Below are 18446 nucleotides of genomic sequence, written 5' to 3'. Positions count from 1 at the left end.
CTGTGCCTAGGGGAAGGGGTCTGAGCAGCAGTTGTGGTCCCAGGAAGGGGGAGTCTGCTGCAACAGCTCTGCTCAACCTCTGTGGACATTTGGGCCAGGTCATTCTTTGTTGTGGGCAGCTGTCCTGTGCCTTGTAGAATGTTTACAGCATCCCCAGTCCCTGCCCACCGGAGGCCATTAGCAGTCCCTGAATTGTGACAGCCAAAAATGTCCCCAGATGTTGCCAATCTGCACTGCGGATTCTGGACTTGCCAGCCCCCATAATTGCGTGAGCCGATTCCTTAAGGCAAATCTCTTTCGAATACACGCACCCCCCTATCAGCTCTATTTTTCTGGCGATCCCTGATTAATACAACAGATTTTCATTAGCTACTTTTTGAAGAAGCAGGAGGAAAATAAGTTACGTTTTCTGTAAGTGTCAGGAAGAAACACAGTGTTTAAAGAAGGCAAGTCACAAGCGGAAACAGCATTTGGTAAGGAATCATCTCATGATTAGACACTGGAGATGCTGGAATGCCGGCCAGGGTGGGAGACAGCTTTAAGTAAGAGCAGGTTGAGGCATGGAGTGGGCCAGGCCAGGTCCCAGCTGGGCTGGGTGAGGGGAGGGGCCTGTGGGGAGGTGAAGGTCTGAATGTTAGTGCAGTGGTAGCTAGGACCAGCTGGACTTGGCTGCAGATGTGTGGGAGGGCAGGAGATGGAAGCAGAGTCAGTCAGCTCAGCAGCTAGACTGGGCCCTGGGGAACATGAGCAGGAGCATGTGACGGGAAAGATGAGAAGGTTCTGACAAACAATGCTCAATTCTTCATGGGCCCCTGCTCGATTGTACTGAGTCGCTGGGCACCTGAGCGAGAACAGGCCGGGTGCGCTGAGGAACGTGGCTCCTGAAATAAAGAGGGCTGGTGGGGGGGGCGGAGGGTCCTGGAAGCTCTAAGGCAGATGAGCTCTCCGAGGAGAAGAGCAGAGAGGCCCTCATGGATGCCTGGGGAACTGCCCCTGGGAAGCAAAGGATAAGAAGCCAGTGAGGGAAAAGAAGAGGCTTGACCGGCAATGCCGTGAAGACCCCACCAAGCAGCAGAGGCTCTTTCTTGAGACCCTTCCTCTGCTCAGGAGCCTACAGGGTGCAACAAACCGAGTCTGAGCTCCCGCGCACCCCACCATGTGGCCTTGGCTGATCGCCTCCCTCAGCTGAAGCTTTTCATCTGTAACTTGTAGGTAGTAATTGCCACCCCGCAGTTACTGCAAAGATCGGATGAGATTATAATTGCTAACCCTGAGGCACTTAATAGGTGCTTAATAAACCTCTTAGCCTGTTGGTAGCTGTCTGGTTGTAGCAGGTGTCCCATGCTGACCTGTGTGCAAGGAAGAGCATGCTGGCATCTCCTGCTCTAAGAACACTATTGTCAGGTACTCCCTGGGGGCCGAGTGTATGCCCTAACTCCAACAGCCCTCTCCGGAGGGACTGGCGTTATTATCCCTACTTGACAGATGAGGAAACTGAGACTCAGAGACTTACCCAAATGTCCACAGCTGGTAAGTGCTACAGCTGAGTTTCCAATCCAGGCTGCTGGACTTGACAGCCTGCATGTGGCTGTCAAGCCACCCTCTGCTATTCTGCCACCAGACTCTGAGCTCCTTGAGGACAGGGATGGCCTCATTCAGAATCTCACACTGTGCCAGACACAGCAGTCAGGACAAAAGCTTTGCAGAGAATTCTGGTAGTGCATTGAGATAGAGCAGGACCAGGCTCCTCCTCTGGGCCTTCAATGCTTCTTCTTTTCATGGCAGAGGCTCTGGGGGTCAAACAGTCATTATGCACAGAAAAACAATGATCAGGATGGTTTGATAGAGGAGAGGCAGAGAGCACTGCGGTGGATAGATCACAGGCTCTGGAGACAGATGCTGGGGTCTGAATGTTGAACCCATCACTTCCTAATTAGGGTGCTTGGAGCAAATTGCCTTACCTCTGTGTGCCCGGTTAGCTCAGATATAGAGCAGATAATGAAAATACCAACAGCCAGGAATGTTGTGCAGGTTAAATGGGATCATGTAAGTAAAGCCTGCTCCACAGTGAGCGCTGAATAAATGTGACTCATTTGGAGATCAAGTAGGGAAGACTAAAAGGAAAGATAACACTTGCCACTTATCAGACATCTGAGATGTTTCCAGTAATTTCTCTGCATTCTTTCCAATAACCCTCACCACCTGCCTGGGAGGCAGGGGTTATTATACCACGTGGCTGACAGATGGGGAAGTTAAGGGTCAGAGACGGCACGAGGTTTCCGAGGTCACACAACTGAATAACAAAGCCAAGACCGCATTTTGTTTTTTGCCTGAGAATGCCACGCCCTCTCCTGCCCTCAACAGCTCCCGGAAGGCTGAGGAGGAACACAGACCTGTTGGCCAGGCTGCATGGTTGAGAACTCACGATTGGAGGGAGAGTTGGTGAGCGGGGGAGCAGAAACTCTCAAGGGTTGGACCTGGGAGAAGAGGTTTAGAAATGCTCTATGTATGCCATTCTTATCCCAGTTTCACAGATGAAGAATGCGAGGCTCGGCCACTTGGAGGGTCCTGCCCAAGATCACACAACCAGTAGGCACCGAGTGAGGATTCAAGTGAGATCTGACTCTGAACTGCCCGAATGTGAGGTCTCACCTCTGTCCAGGGCACCCTGGAGTAGGAAGAGTGGCAGGTGGATAGCGAGTGGACTGGGGAGATTACTGTCTTCATCCCACAAGTATCCAAGGAAGTGCCTAGAGCATTCAGAGGACCGGGATGTTGCTAAGTGGATTTCTGAATCCCACTTGGATTGTGATAAGCATTAACTTCCTCCCAGGCGAGGATGGGGGCTCCGGACAGAGCCAGGATACACTAAGCCCATGGACCTGTCGAGAGACCCTGCACAGTGATTAGAGCTGCACTCTTCCGTTTCAGTTCTAACCACACTATTTTCTGCCTGGCATGCCAGTTCCTGGAAGAAGGGGCTCCATCTCTTTCTGTATCCCTGGCAATTCCTATGCCAACGTGTAGTATTTGAACTCACAACACATCCTCTGCTCTACACACCCACCTTTTCGCTCACTATCCCCACACCCTTTGTTTTTCCTCAAAGAACGTGTCCCTACTTGACACCAGGTGTTTATTTACCTATTAGTTGATTGTCTACGTCTTATCCCCTATGCAAGAATGGGAGCTGCAGGCTGAAAGACAGCCTGTCTGTTTTATATGTGGAATTCACCTAGGAAGATTCCTGGCACACGGGAGGGGCTCCATAAATACCTGCCGAGTAAATGGATAGTATGTGCTCAATATGGTTTTCCAAAATCAGTGGTTGAGCAGACTCTGTATGTTAGGCAGTTGCACATGTTACTGCATTTAATTCTCATGCTCAGCTTTGAAGGGAAGAATTATCTATCTTTTACAGATTGGATGAGAGAAGAGAAGTGACTTCCCCATGGTCGCATGTCTAGTTGGCGACAGAAGTGGGATTCAAGTCCAGTTCCACCTGACTTCAAAGCTTATTCCTGTTTGACTTCACCCTGCTACCTCTAGGATAAAGGGGAGATCAGGAGAGCAGAATACTCGCTTCCCCAGAGGAACATGTGGTCTCATTTTCTGGTTAGGGATAGCTCACAGGATTCATGAAGTGGTCACCAAAGCATAAGGACCAACCAGGTTAACATAAAGAAAATGCCCAGCAGCAGCTGTTTAATGAGCAACGCGAAGGTGTGGATAAGGTAACTGACCTCATTGGAAGGCCTGGGAATAGCCCTGCTGCTTTCAGCTTTTGATTTTACAGGGGCTCAGAGTGGTGAGGTGACTTGCCCAAGGCCACACAGCCAGCTCCTAGAAGAGCTATGTGGAGATCTGATCTAGCTCTGCTTGGCTCCAAAGTCTTCTCCCAAGCCGTTTCATGGATGCATTGACAGGTCCTGGGGCCAAATTGCAAAGCCATCTCATAGGCGTCAGGTCTCATCCCACTACCATAGGATTTTGCTGTCAGATCCTTGGCAGCGAATGTCTTTCTTCTTTTCTTTCAACTTTTATTTTAGATTCAGGTTGTACATGTGCAAATTTGCTACCCGGGAATATTGTGTGAAGCCGAGGTTGGGAGTACAAATGATCCTGTTACCCAGGTACTAAGCGTCGTATACTCAACAGTTGGTTTTTCAGCCCTTGCTCCTCTCTCTCCCTCCCCACTCTAGTAGTCCCCAGTGCACAGTGTTCCCATCTTTATGTCCATGAGTAGCCAATGTTTAGCTCCCACTTAAGTGAGAACATGTGGTATTTGATTTTCTGCTCCTGGGTTAATTTGCCTACAATAATGGCCTCCAGCTTCATCCATGTTGTTGCAGAGAACATAATTTTATTCTTTTCTATGGCTGCATAATATTCCATGGTGTATATGTAGCATATTTTCTTTATCCAGTCCACTGTTGATGGCCACTTAGATTGATTTCTTATCTTTGCTATTGTGAATAGTGCTGTGATAAACAGGGGAGTGCATGTGCCTTTTTGTTTTCTTTTGGATATTTACCCACTAATGGGGTTGCTAGGTCAGATGGTAATTCTGTCTCGAGCTCTTTGAGAAATCTCCAAACTGCTTTCTACAGTGGCTGAACCAAGTTACATTCCTACCAGCAGTGGATAAGCGTTCCATTTTCTCCACAGCCTCGTCAGTATTTGTGGGGTTTTGACATTTAATAATAGCCCTTCGAACTGGTGTGAAATGGCGACTTGTTGTGGTTTCGATTTGCACTTCTTTTATGATTAATGGTGTGCAGCATTTTTTCATAGTTTTTTTGGCCACTTATGGGACGTGTCTGTTCATGTCTTTTGCCCACTTTCTGATATTTAGTTTTTGCTTGTTGAATGGTTTAAGCTCTTTGTCAAATACCCAGTTTGCAATTAATTCCCCCATTCTATAGGTTATCTCTTCACTCTGTTGATAGTTTCTTTTGCTGTGCAGAAGCTCCTTAATTAGGTTCCCTTTGTCAATTGTTGTTTTTGTTGCAATAAATTATTAATTTATTATCATAAATTATTTCCCAAGGCTGATGTCCAGAATGGTGTTTTCCAGGGTTTTTTCCAGGATTCTTTTTTTGTTTTGTTTTGTTTTGTTTTGTTTTTGAGACGGTCTCACTCTGTCTCCCAGGCTGGAGTGCAGTGGTGCAATCTCAGCTCACTGCAACATCTACCTCCTAGGCTCGTGATCCTCCCACTTCAGCCTCCCGAGTAGCTGGGAACACAGGCACACACCACCACACTTGGCTAATTTGTTGTTGTTTTTTTTTAATAGAGGCAGGGTCTCCCTATTAAAAAGGGATTACTTGGCAAGTGATCCTCCTGCCTTGGCCTCCCAAAGTACTAGGATTACAGATGTGAGTCACTATGCCCAGTGTTTCTAGGGTTCTTATAGTTTGAGGTCTTACATTTAAATCTTTAATCCACTCTGAGTTAATTGTTGTATACAGTGAAAGGTAAGGGTCCAGTTTAATTCTTCTGCATATGGCTTGCCAACTATCCCAGCATCACTTATTGAATAGGAAGTCCTTTCCCCATTGCTTACTTTTGTCAGCCTTGTCAAAGATCAGATGACTGTAGGTGTGAGGTTTTATTTCTGGTCTATGTCCCTGTTTTTGTACCAGTACCATGCTATTTTAGTTTCTGTAGCTTTATAGTATAGTTTGAAGTCAGATAATGTGATGTCCCTGGCATCGTTCTTTTCATTTAGGATTGTTTTGGCTTTGGCTATTTGGGCTCTTTTTTTGGTTTCACATGAATTTTAGAATAGTTTTTTTTTTTTCTAATTCTGTGAATAATGATGTTGGTAGTTTGATAGGAGTTACATTGAATCTGTAGATGGTTTTGGGCAGAATGGCCATTTCAATGACATTGATTCTTCTAATCTATGAGCATGGAATGTTTTTTCATTTGTCTTTGTCATCTATGATTTCTTTCAGCAGTGTTTTGTAGTTCTCCTGGTAGATATCTTTTACCTCCTTGGTTAGCTGTATTCTCAGGTAGAGTGTGTGTGTGTGTACTGTAAATGAAATAAATGCTATTGCATTCTTGATTTGGCTCTGAGCTTGATCATTATTGGTGTATAGGAATGTTACTGATTTTTGTGCATAGATTTTGTATTCTGAAACTTTACTGAAGTCATTTAACAGTTACAGGAGCCTTTTGGTGGAGTCCTTAGGGTTTTCTAGGTATAGAATCAAGGGTCTGTGAAGAGAGATAGCTTGACTTCCCCTTTTCACATTTGGATTCCTATTATTTCTTTCTCCTTCCTGATTGCTCTTGGCATCTAATTTCAACTTCAGTGTGGATCTTCTCAGGCTTCTTTGAGTTTTAATAAGTGTCTCTAGAAACTGAAACACCTTGGGGGTCTGATCAAATAAACCTCTGAAGAAAATTCCAACATTTGGGCCCAAAGATTGGGTGCAGTTGATAATCATGACCCTGTCTTCCCAGCATCACTTCCTTTTCCTGAAACTTACTCTGCCCACTCCAAACACTATCTCTGGCTGAAGACGCCATGTTTCATATGATCCTGCTCCCTCATCACTGTTGATTGGTCCAATACAAACTGAGCCAATCCTGGTATTGCCTACCTTGAGGACAGTTTTGATTGGTCCAATTCAGACCGATCAGAGACTTCCTGTGATGCTGGCATATAAGAAATACATGCATTTGTTCTTCCTCCTCAGTTTCCGGCACAGAGCTCCTAAAACCCTTATAATTTTCCACATGATAGGGGTGACAGGAACATCTTTTGTTATAATATTTAGTCTTAGTCCCTGGTTCCTGACACATGAGCTTCTAAGACCTTTGGAATCTCCAAAGTAGTTAAGAGTATCTTTTTGTATGCTAATGAACTGGGATCTCTAACCAGCTTCAGGATGGGGCTGGTCACCAGAAAGACCAAGGCAGGACTGGAGGTTTGGAACTTTTAGCCCCACCTTCCAACCTCTGGGAAGGGGAGAGAGGCTGGAGATTGAATTAATCACCATTGGCCAATAATTTAATCAAGCATGCCTAAGTAACGAAACCTCCATAAAATCCCTGGATGGTGGGGCTCAGAGAGTTTCCATGTCAGCGAACACGTGGGGGCATTGGGTGGAGTGGGTGCACCTGGAGAGGGCATAAAGATCTGTACCCCGTCCTTCTTACTTTGTCCTACATATGGCTTCCTTCCAGCTGTTCCTGAGTTGTACCGTTTATAGTAACCCAGTAATAATAAGCAAAGTGCCTTCCTGAGTTCTGTGCGCTATTGTAGCAAACCATCAACCTGGGGATGGAACGTCTGACGTAGAGCCAGTTGGTCGGAAGTATAGGAGGCCCAGGACTTGTGAATGGCATCAGAAGTGGGGGCAGTCTTGTGGGACTGAGCCCTTAACTTGTGGCATGTGATGCTAACTCCAGGTAGATACTGTCAGAATTGAGTTAAATTGTAGGACATCCAGTTGGTATGAGAATATTGGATAATGGGTTGTTGGTGAGGATAAACATTACATGTCTGGTGTAAGAAGTATTCTGTAAGTAGAAACAGGTTGTAATTTCCCTAGGAATTCTTGAGTGGGACCTGAGGGAAGGGGAATGTTTCTCTCTGGTGAAAGAAAGTGTAAGATGTTCAAATCAAAAATCAAGAGATAACTAATTATCAGAGAGAAATTTGAGAGTTGAGACAGGCTGCCACAAGACCTTTAAATCGTCTCAAACAGACATCACCTTCCTAACTTCCTTGACTTGGGAAACCAACCATCCTGGACCACTCAGTCCCTGTGGCATCTACATAGCTCATTATGCATGCCCCCGGAGCACAGAGGCAGTCCGGAGCCACGGCTGAGGTGCAACATCTAGAATGAGGCTGCTTGGGCAACAGTCCCAGCCCTGTTACCTATGGTGTGTGATGCTAGACAAATCACTTACCTTCTCTGCACCTCAGTTTCCTTATCTGAAAACAAGAAGGATTATAATGCCTTCTTTCTATAAACTTGTGAGCATTAAAAGAGAGAAGATACTAGAAGGTGACCAGTAATAGTAGGTGCTATTATTAATTGCAAACATAGTAAACTTTCTTTGTCTCTGTGAACACACTCTTTGGTGCCACAGCTTGCTGTTCTAGGGTATTTCTCCATGGAAATGTGGACCACATAGAGGCCACCACAATGCCTTCTGAAGGCTCTACCTCCAACCCCTTCCTAGCCCAAGCCTCGCCCAGCTGGGCCTAGCATGGCAAAACCCAGAATTCCTGGCTGAGCCCAGAACCCTCCTGTTATCATCTGAAATCCACCCGCAGAGAAGCCCCTCCCACCCAGGCTGCTCCCCTCTCTCCAAGACGCCTGGCACACACATGCACCAGCACACATAGCCTCCTGTGCACATGCACATGCATGCAGGCAAACCTCACCCCCTCACGGGCATACTCCTATTTATAGACACAAATTAATGTGTTCAACAATTATATTCGTACCCTTGAATTTAGGCCTCATACTTCCACTCATATGTACCATACTGTCCTTCATTGAGCACATGAGTACAGAATTGTCCGTAAATGCAAGTGTCACAGCCACGCATGCACGCACACACGCACGCACACACGCACGCACACACGCACGCACACACGCACGCACACACACCCCTGCAATGATTCTGATATGGGACAGAAGCTGACTTTCCTTGGGAAGGACTGGTAGCCCAGATTGTGCAAAGTCAGGAGGGCAGGAGGAAGTTAGCCAATGGACAGTGGGCTGGGTAGGGGAGGATGCCCTGGCAGGAACTGAAATGTGCTTCAGTGGTGGACAGAGGTGGCTCTGTTTCTTAGTTACTCTGAGAGTACCTTTTGCTGAGTGCTCCCTCCTGGCCAGCCCTGTGCTCAGGGGCTTTAGTCAAAAGACCTTCTTGGGGAGGACTTCCCCAGTGTCCCAACACGAGCTTGCAAACCCCACACCTTACCCACACAGAAGCACATGAATGCCCCCTCGCCCTCAGCTTGCCTTTCCCTCCCAGCACTTGTCAGCGCTAAAACACCGATGCTGTTACCTTAAAAAGGTGGTTTCCATTGTTCATTCCTTCCCTCTAGAATATACTGCTTCCTAAAAGCAGGCCTTTTTTTTTTTTTTTCTCTGATATGTTCCCTCCTTAATTTCCAGTACTACAATGCGTGGTTCATAGCAGGCAATCAAGAAACAAGTGGTTTTAGGAATATCTTGTTTCATACTCTGTACGGTGCCCTGAGGTAGCTGCTGTTCAGAGTCTAGTCCTACAGAAAGCAGAGGCTCAGGGAGGGTAAATGACATACCCACAGGCACACAGCTCCCAAGTGACAACCAGGTTCTGACCCAGGCAGGTTAGCTCCAGAACCTGGGCTATCAGTGCCATGGTCTACCTCACCAGTGTATGAGAACAGGGAAATTCACCACCCTCATCTGGACTCAGTTGCTCATCTGCAAAATTCCGTTCAACGCTATGTTCTTCCCTGTTTCATCCAGCCGAGGGACGGTGTGATTTCACGCCTCACAGGAGTGAAGGACTTTTGATGCTCCCCAAAGCATTTCCAAATAGCTTACCTAATGTCATCCCCACAACCCAGGCTTCCCCGAAGCTTCCTTTTGGTAAGGAAACTTCCTGAGCCTCAGGAAGGTGAGTACCTGGCCTGAGGTCCCATCCCCCATCGGTGGGGGCAGCGGGGGGCACACTTGAGCAACGGAGTGGCCCCAGGGCCCTGGGATGCAAGAATGGCATAGACTTCTTCCAGCCCCCTCTGTCCAGGGACAAGTTAGGTTTGCTCCCCCAGAGAATTACCAACGCTTGCTACCTTCTCTTCTCTCTCCTCTCTTTCATTCAACTTATTAATAATATCAGTGAATATCAATATCACCTACTAGATGCCAGGCACATCGCTGGCCACTGGGGCTGCAGCTCATCTCTGTTTCCATAAACTTGCATTCCAGGGGAGGTGCAAACAGCCTGATGTGGTGGGTGGGCTGATGGCAGAAATTCAGGGAACCTTAGGGGTGCGTGGGTGTGGCCCCCCTAATGGTCCAGGAAGGCTTCCTCCCTCAAGGAGGAGGTGATGCCTGAACTGAGACTAGCAGATTCGTAGGAATAAACTAAGTGACAGTTGGGGAGGGTGTCCCTGTGCCAAGGCCCAGAGGTCAGCAAGCCAGGCCATTGGGAGAACTCACCCCACTCACCTATCCACTCTGGGACTCAACCCTGCACAGCCAGCGCCTCTGGAAGCCCCCGACTCTTGTTGGAAGGGAGCTCCTTCCAGCACCTTCGAAGGGCTGGCTGCTGCTGGAACTTCTCTGGGCCCTTCCAGCTTCCCTGCTGCCTGGCCTACCTCTTCCATCTCCAGGGAAGCAGGATTCATTCTAGGCCTGATTTATTAGCCTCATCCTGGAGTCATCCCAGATGCTGTCGCTGGTCTCATTTACTGACCTGCCTGAGGGTGGAGGAAGGAAATTCATTAGGCCTGCAGAGCCCATGGCCAGGCCCATCTGTCTGGGCATCTGCCTCCCCTCCCCTCCCCCTCTGTTCTGCTCTCCTCTTCCTTTCTCTCCCCTCCCCTCTTATTCTCCCCCACCGCCGCCAGGTCCCCACCCCACAAAGGAAGGAAGCTCTGTGCCTGAGTCTTTGCTCAGGGTTACCAAGGCAGTGACACTGCAGAGCCAGGTCCTCAGGGGAGGATCCTGACCAAGGAGGAAGGGAGGCACAGATCTGGAGAAACTCCTCTGCAGCCTCCAGCACTGCACCCTGAGGCTCCCCCAGCCTCCTGCCAGATCCAGAAAACACACATTCTCCATCTGGGGATTTGGAAACCTTCCTCCCAGGTACACCAGACCTGCCTGATTTTATGCAAAAGGTGTCTTCCTGGGCAAGTTGTATGGAAATAAGATCTCCTGAAATAGATTGCCACCTTTAAAGCAGAAGGCAAGAGGCAGCCTCCGAGGCATTTTCATTCCTGACACCAGGCCAGCAAGACTGTGAGGGAACGGAGGGCTCAATGCTTTTTATTTTCATGTGTTTTAAGGATATAAAAATAGATATAAACTTATAATTAGCATATCTGACCCTTGATTCCATAAGATAAACTTGCTTTGAATAAAGCTAAAATAGGTACTTATAAAAGCAGATCAATTTAAAGAAAAGTGTCCGTATAGTTACAGAAGATACACAGTGGTTGACAATGACGCTAGAGTTTAGGACACATCCCTCTGAAAGAGTAAGTCATTGAACGCATAGCCAAGGTTTAGCTTCTTGTGAGATGAAGCAAGCTTTGATTTCAGCAGCGCATCTCACGGAGGGAAGCTGCAACCCCAAGCCCCTTGCCAAGCCGGCACCTGCTCCCCTCAGCCTGCAGAACAGAAGCCATCCAAAACAGATCGCATGTGTGCAGTGACCCCGGAGGTTTAAGCAAACATGGCCTCAGGCCTCGGTAAATGTTTAGCCTTAGTGACTGGCTGGCAGGGGGGTGAGGCCTGAGGCCCTCTGTCCCTGACAGCTGGCACTGTGGGGGCAGGCTGGGGCAGTGAGGGCGGGGAGGGAGGGCCTGGGTCAAGCTCCTCGCCCTGTGCTCATCTTTTCTGACCTAAGGAGAGGGTGACACTCTTGAAGGCTGAAAGAGCACACAAAGAGCAGTGTTGTTGCAGCTTCTGTGTTGGTAAGAGCCTGGAGTCTGTCTCTCACTCTATCACACACACACACACTCACACACACACACACACAGAGCAATCATGGCACCCAGCCACCTCTATGTACATGTACACGAAGTCACACAGTTCACATAGTCACAGGTATACATTTAAGTACAGACACACTATTCACACACAAATACATATATAGACACACATGTACAGTCCGTCCAAAATATATGTACATAAAAGCACACCATTATACCTTTATATGTGCACACACACACACCCAGACTCACTTCATACACACATAGATACAATAGCCACAGCTCACCATCACCTACACACACACACACACACACACACACACACCCCTGGACACCCAGCTCTAATATAATCAGATAGAGATGTGCATGTAGACATATTTTCCTGTATAGTCAAACACATAGGCAAATAGAGAACGAGATACCACGTGAACAAAGGCAAACCTATACACAAAGACACAGAGCACACTTGTGCATGTGTCTATAGACCCACCGAGGCGCATATGGGTAAGTGCACACAGCCAAGCTCACACACACGAGCATGCACAGGCAGAGAACACAAATGTACCCTCCCAGGTGTTGTAAAGAACAGCCCAGCTTTGGCTTGAGAACGTCCCATCAGACATAATGGGATCGGCTGCACCGCGCGTTTCGTTGGCTGCCAGCTTCCCAGCCACAGAGGATGCCTCACCCACAATGTCAGCTCCCTCCTGCCCCACCTCACAACAAGCTCAGAAGCTGAGGTGTCACAGGGAGACCTCCCTACTGTGTCAGAGGTAGATAGGCATGACCAAGATCACATCCAGGCCCTTCCCACCCACCAAGTCTTTGTCATGAGGTTTGTATCAGACACCCTGTCTGCTGCCACAGCACAGAGCCTACAAAGACCATTCGGTGTGGTGAAGTCAAGCAGACCTGAGTCCAAGTGCGGCCTCTGCCCTCCACAGCTGTGGATCGCGAGCAAGTCACTTCACCTCTCCGAGTCTCAGTGTCCTCATCTGTAAAGTGGGTGTAATGATAAAACCTAGCTCAAAGAAGAGTGTGAAGATTAAATCAATCATGCATGTACGGACCACTTAGCACAGCTCCCGTCACGCCGTAAACACACTATAAACCAGGCACTTGTGAGAAACACGGCACTATTGACATTTTGAGCTGGATAATTTTTCATTGTGGGAAATTAGCAGCTTCCCTGGGCACTACCTGCTAGATGCCATTAGCACCCCCTTCCAAGTTGTGACAACCAAAAATGTCTCCACACATTGCCAAGAGTTCCTTGCGGTGGGGGGCGCAAAAGCTGCCCCGCTGGGAGCCACTGCAACGCATGTTGACTTTTATTATTGTTGTTGGCATCATCATTGGTATCACACTGGCTACGAGATGCTCAGAACAAAAAGGGAACCTGAAGCTGGAATGAGGATACACTCCAGGTGGCTCCTGTAGTCATTTCCTGCCTCTCTCCTCCTCCCTCCCCGCTTTCTCCACCTTTGCTCCTGAAGCCACCTCAGGCCACCTCAGGCCAGGCCTGGCCTTGTGAGCCGCTGGAGGGAAGACAGTTGAGGCACCCGCGCATGTTACTGTGGGAGTGGAACTGAAATGGCTTCTTATGAATGAGTATTCTGGCCAGACGCAATTCTGCACCTGGAAACTGGGCCTCCTGGGAAGTTAGGATGGACCCCACTTCTGGGCAACCTTGGGTGGGGCTGCAGGGGGAGGGTGCTGGGGAAATCAGGAGCAAAGAAAGCTGAGGACAGCAAAAGGGCAGAGTAAGTGACTTGTTGAAATAACCTGGTCTCATCTATTAAAATACAAAATGCATGTGTCTTTTGACAATGGGATCCCTTACGTGGGCATCTGTCCTATAGAACAACAATCGTTTATAAGGTTTGTAAGTACAAGGTGTTATTGCTGCACTGTTCATAGTGGCAAAAATCTAAAAGCACCTTTGCATGTCTGTCAGCTGGAGAATAGTTGAATAAATTGCGGGTCGCCCACATAATGGAATATTTTGCACCTGTTAAACAAGGTTTGCTACATATCCAGTTCTCTGGATTAATGTCCAGCACATTATTGTTAAATGAGAAAAACAAGATACAGAACACTGTAAGATCCCACTGTTTTTGGTAACAAATCAACTAAGAAGCCCTATTTTTTGTATGTGTCTGAGTATGAGGACGGCTAATATTAGTTGCTGGGAAGACAGAATGAGATGAATACGGAAAGATTATTTTTCATATATGTGTGTGTATAAGTGTATAGACCTATGTAATTATCATACGTTTTATGCATTGTTATGAGTGCAAGCTATTTCACTAATTTCTGCAGGGGAATTTAATAAGGAGTTTTTGGTTTTTTTTTTTTTTCCTTGAAAGAGAGTCTTGCTGTCACCCAGGCTAGAGTGCAGTGGTGCAATCTCGGCTCACTGCAACCTCCGCCTCCCAGGTTCAAGGGATTCTCACGCCTCAGCCCCCTGAGTAGCTGGGATTACAGGCACACGCCACCACACCCGGCTAAGTTTTTATATTTTTCATAGAGACAGGGTTTCACCATGTTGGCCAGGCTGGTCTCGAACTCCTGATCTCAGGTGATCCTCCAGCCTCAGCCTCCCATAGCGCTAGGATTACAGGTGTGAGCAACTGTGCCTGGCCAAGGAGTATTTTTAAATGAAAAGAAAAGAACTCATTCCTGAACCGATCTCCCACGCTGAGGTTTTAAAGCATGGTGGGTCACTCCTTCATTCATAAAGTTGTTCAGCAATTCTATCTTGAGAATCTGCTATGTGGTGGGCACAGCTCTGGGCACAGTTAACACAACAGGTAAAAAGATGCATCCCTACCCCAAAGCACTCATCTTCTGGTGGAAACGCAGAGAACAGAGGAGCCCATCCATGTATGAAGCATTGGGAGGTCATGTTTGCAAGAAAAACAGAGCGAGGTGAGGTACAGCCATGGGTGGTGGCCTGTCTTTTGGACAGGGTGGTCAGAGAAGATCTTGGGCACAGACCTGAATAGACTGAGGGACAGAGGAGCCTGGGGAAGGAAGATCCAGGGAAGGGTGACCCTGCAGAGGACCTCTGAGGGCGAATGTGCAGAGGCAGAACCTGCCTGAAACGCTGAGCGATCAGGAGGTCAGTGCAGGAGCTGGTGTTATTTCGGCACAGGAAGGACTTTGAATGTCATTCCAGGGGATTTGTCTTAGAAAAGCAGCTTTCATCATTCCTGGACTTGTTCAAGACTGTGGTCAGCCCAGGCTGTATCCTGGAGGGTCTGAACAGAGGTTCAGCAGAGGTTCTGGAGGGCTCTAGAGAGGAACTGAAGGTGCTGAGCAAGACCCTGATCATTTGTGCCAATTAAAGCCATAGTGGGGTACCCCAGAGGTTTAAGCAAACATGGTTTAAACCTCTGCAGAAATTAACGAGGTCACGTACACTCATAACAATGCATAAAATATATGATGATTGCATAGACCTATGCACTTATCCACACACATATCTGAACAGTAATCTTTCCATATTCGTCTCATTCTACCTTTCTTCCCAGTTGGATGTGGTAGAACAGTCACTGCTGGTGGGAGAATCCTTGTGGAGCAAGCCCTTTGGGAACAGTTGGCGTTTCCTAGTTAGCTGAACACACACACACACTGGGATCTACCACTGCCCTGCTAGTGTGTCCCCTCTGGGAACCGTAGCATTCCAGTGCCAGGAGACACACACAGCCTGCGCACAGCAAGACCATTCACGATAGCAAAAGCGGGAACAGCCCAAATGTCTACAGAGAGTGGAATGTGTGACAAAACAGGGCTACCTTCCTCCAGGGCAGGACGACGCAGCAGTGACAACGAATAAATGGCTGCTGCAGGCGTGGACGTGGGTGAATCCCAGATCCTCATGTGAATACAGGAAGCAAGTCACAGAGCACAGAGAGTATGATTCCATTTGCACAAAGTCCAAAACCAGGCAAAATAGCTAGACTTTGTTTAGAAATCCATAAATAGGTCATAAAAGTGTACAGAGAAACAAGGGAGTAATGAACACAAAATTATTTAAACAGGTGTTGTAGACTGTAATTTTTTAAGTGAAAATAGTTGATATTTGACTGTGTGACTCATTTAAACAGAAGCCAAAAGGTATGAATATCTTTGACTTACTTTGTGGTTGTTAAGTAGATGATGATGGTGAAATTGTCAGTGGATGACGTTAACCCTTCTCTCTCCACCATTTTCCATAGGATTATAGGTTTAAAGCAAGGGAGTGTTCCATGGGATTTTCCATGGGATTGTAAGTTTAAAGCAAAAAAGTCAATACTCTTGATGCCTTGAAATAAGCTATACAATTATACCTATTTCAGAGATGAGTAGAATGGGGCTCAAAGAGGTGACGGCACTTACTCAAGGTTACCCGGGATTCAAATGCACGCTGGTAGGACTGCAAAGCCAGAAAGAACTTGGCATATTTGAGGAACTGAAAAGAGGGCAGGGTGGCAGAAGCACAGTGTGTGAGGGATAGCAGAAGGATTTGTAGGTCATGGAGGGAAGCCTGCACATTACTAACGGTGCCCTAGGGAGTCACTGAAGGGTTTTTAAGCACAGGAGGGACAGGGCCAGATCTGCATTGTATAAAAACTTCTCTAGCTGCTGTGTCACAAATAGACTGGAAAGAGGCAAGGTGAAGGAGGAGAGCAGCAGAGCAGCCATGGCCGGGACAGTGCAGAGGAGGGAAGATGACACAGCCGTCAGACATTTTGGGGCGAGTCACAGAATTTGGCAATGGACTGAATTTGAGACTTGAGGTAAAAGAAGAGATCAGGAATAACACCAGGTTTTTGACTTCAGCAGTTGAGTAGAAAGAGACGACATTTGAAATAACTGGTGGAACAGCAGTCCGAGGGGACACAGGCCTGGGTGCTCTCAGAGTGGCACATTTGAATGCAAATGGCCTTCCGGTTTGTGCTCCAGTCCCCGCGCTTGAGTAAGGAACAGCCACTGAGCCATATGAACAGCCACCCCTGCCCTCCAACAGAGGCCGTGTTCTTGGCAGGCTTCATGCACCTCACTTTTCTCTTGGGGTGAGTTCTTTCCTCTGTTCTTCTGCCAAATGATGCTTAGTGGGACAGTCCAGGCCTGTGTGAAGCCTTGGGTGAGACTCCTGCTGCATCTGATGCTGTTAATTCCTCTGGCCTTTTGCTAAGTCCTCTATGCCTCTAGCTTTTACGAGGTCGAAGAGAACCCTAAAACATCTATACTGGCCCATGAGCTACAAAAAGTAACTGTTTGGATCTCTTAGAAGCTGGGTCATAGCATGAAGAGCAATGGAACACACGCCCCTTTCCTGGAGCATTACCTGAATTATTTAATATGCTGCTTTCACTGGAGACAATACAGTGCCTAAGCCAAAGGCCTTTGAAGTCAGACAGGTGTGGGTTGGAATCCAGCCTTTGCCACATCCATAGCTGTGTGATCTTGGGCAAGGGACTCAGAGTGAGTAACACAGGGTCTGGCAGGTAGGAGGGCCTCAATCAACAGAAGGTGGTAGTGATTTGGGAACACTGCAAAAGAAGAGAATTTTGGCTGGAAGAGCCAAGATCTTCCCGCCATTGTATAGGTGGAGGAACGGAGGCCTGGAAACATTGCAGGGTTTGCACATTAGAGGTGGAACTCTACCAGGAGTAGACGCCACAACTGACTCCCAGCGCTGTTCTCCCTCCAGACCCCTTGGGGAAAAGCCGCAGACGTGAGTGAAGGCAGCAGGACCTATGTGACGTGTGTTTTCAGTTGATTGCAAGGTTGCTGGGGAGCAGAGGGACCCACTGCAGTGCCACAGGCTGGATGGCTTTGTTTTTTTCACACAGGGTGAAATCTGAACTAGCTGCTACTATTTACATATCAGGAGGTTTCCTGAAAGAATCAACATTTCTGAATGTTTTTGAAAACTCAGAAAACATGGTCACCCAGCCCTGTATTCCTACAGGGTGGCAGCAGTGGGAGCTGACCTGCTGCTGTGCCCTTGTGGATCTGTGCTCTCCAGTTTGCCACAGTCCCTCCCTATTGTCTCCTGGACGCTCTAGCCTGGTGTCACCTGCAGCTGGCCATGATGCTTGAGCTGCTGTGTTTTGAATATGTGGCCCACTTCCCTCATTTGCGTGACCTGCTCTGTCCACAGAGACATGCACTTGTTATTCTGGCGCTACAGTGTCTCCTTAAAAAAATGTTTTAGAACATAAAGATATGTACACACTCCCATCCGTTGCTATCCTATTAGCTATTGTTGTGGAACCCTGAGTCATTTCTCTCACAAGTCTCCTGGCAAATATGTTCATTCTGAACTCTTCCTCCCCACATCCATTTGCAAATAGAAGCCCCTGCCCACGGCTGTAGTGGTCCCTTTCTCTGCATCCCCCACTAGTCCTCTTCTTTTGGAGCTTGCCAAGGGTTATGGTCTGCAGTTTTCCATACCTTTTCCTTTCCCCACCCTAACTCCCTCTCCCGCTCACGTTCCTCTCCCTCCCTCCACATCCCGGAAACCTGGCCCTGTGCTCTGCTTCCCTGCAGCTCTGCATGGCTGTCCCTCCTTTCTGCATCTGGTGGGCAAGAGGAACCCAAAACACATTGACCGGGAGCAGGGGATGGGGACAGGTCTGGTTTCTTGAGTTTCTTGGAGCAGTAATGTCAGTCACCAACCCTGTACCCTTACGATTCGCTCTGGACAGTGGCATAATAAATCTGTACTTGCCTCCCTTTCACTTTCAGAGATGAATAAACAAGAATG

At 47.8% G+C, this 18446-nt stretch overlaps 1 long non-coding RNA gene across 1 annotated transcript in view; it reads left to right on the top strand.

The window, feature by feature from the left end:
- The window catches only part of LOC106999042 (uncharacterized), a 34016-nt gene that overhangs the window by 14278 nt on the left and 1292 nt on the right, over nt 1-18446 (top strand). The gene's annotated exons all lie outside the window — the stretch shown is intronic.

This window comes from Macaca mulatta, chromosome 6 (genome assembly GCF_049350105.2).
Source record: "Macaca mulatta isolate MMU2019108-1 chromosome 6, T2T-MMU8v2.0, whole genome shotgun sequence".
Taxonomy (NCBI): Eukaryota; Metazoa; Chordata; class Mammalia; order Primates; family Cercopithecidae; genus Macaca; species Macaca mulatta.
The sequence above is the reverse complement of the archived record's forward strand: the minus strand, read 5'-3'. Positions and strand labels throughout refer to the sequence as shown.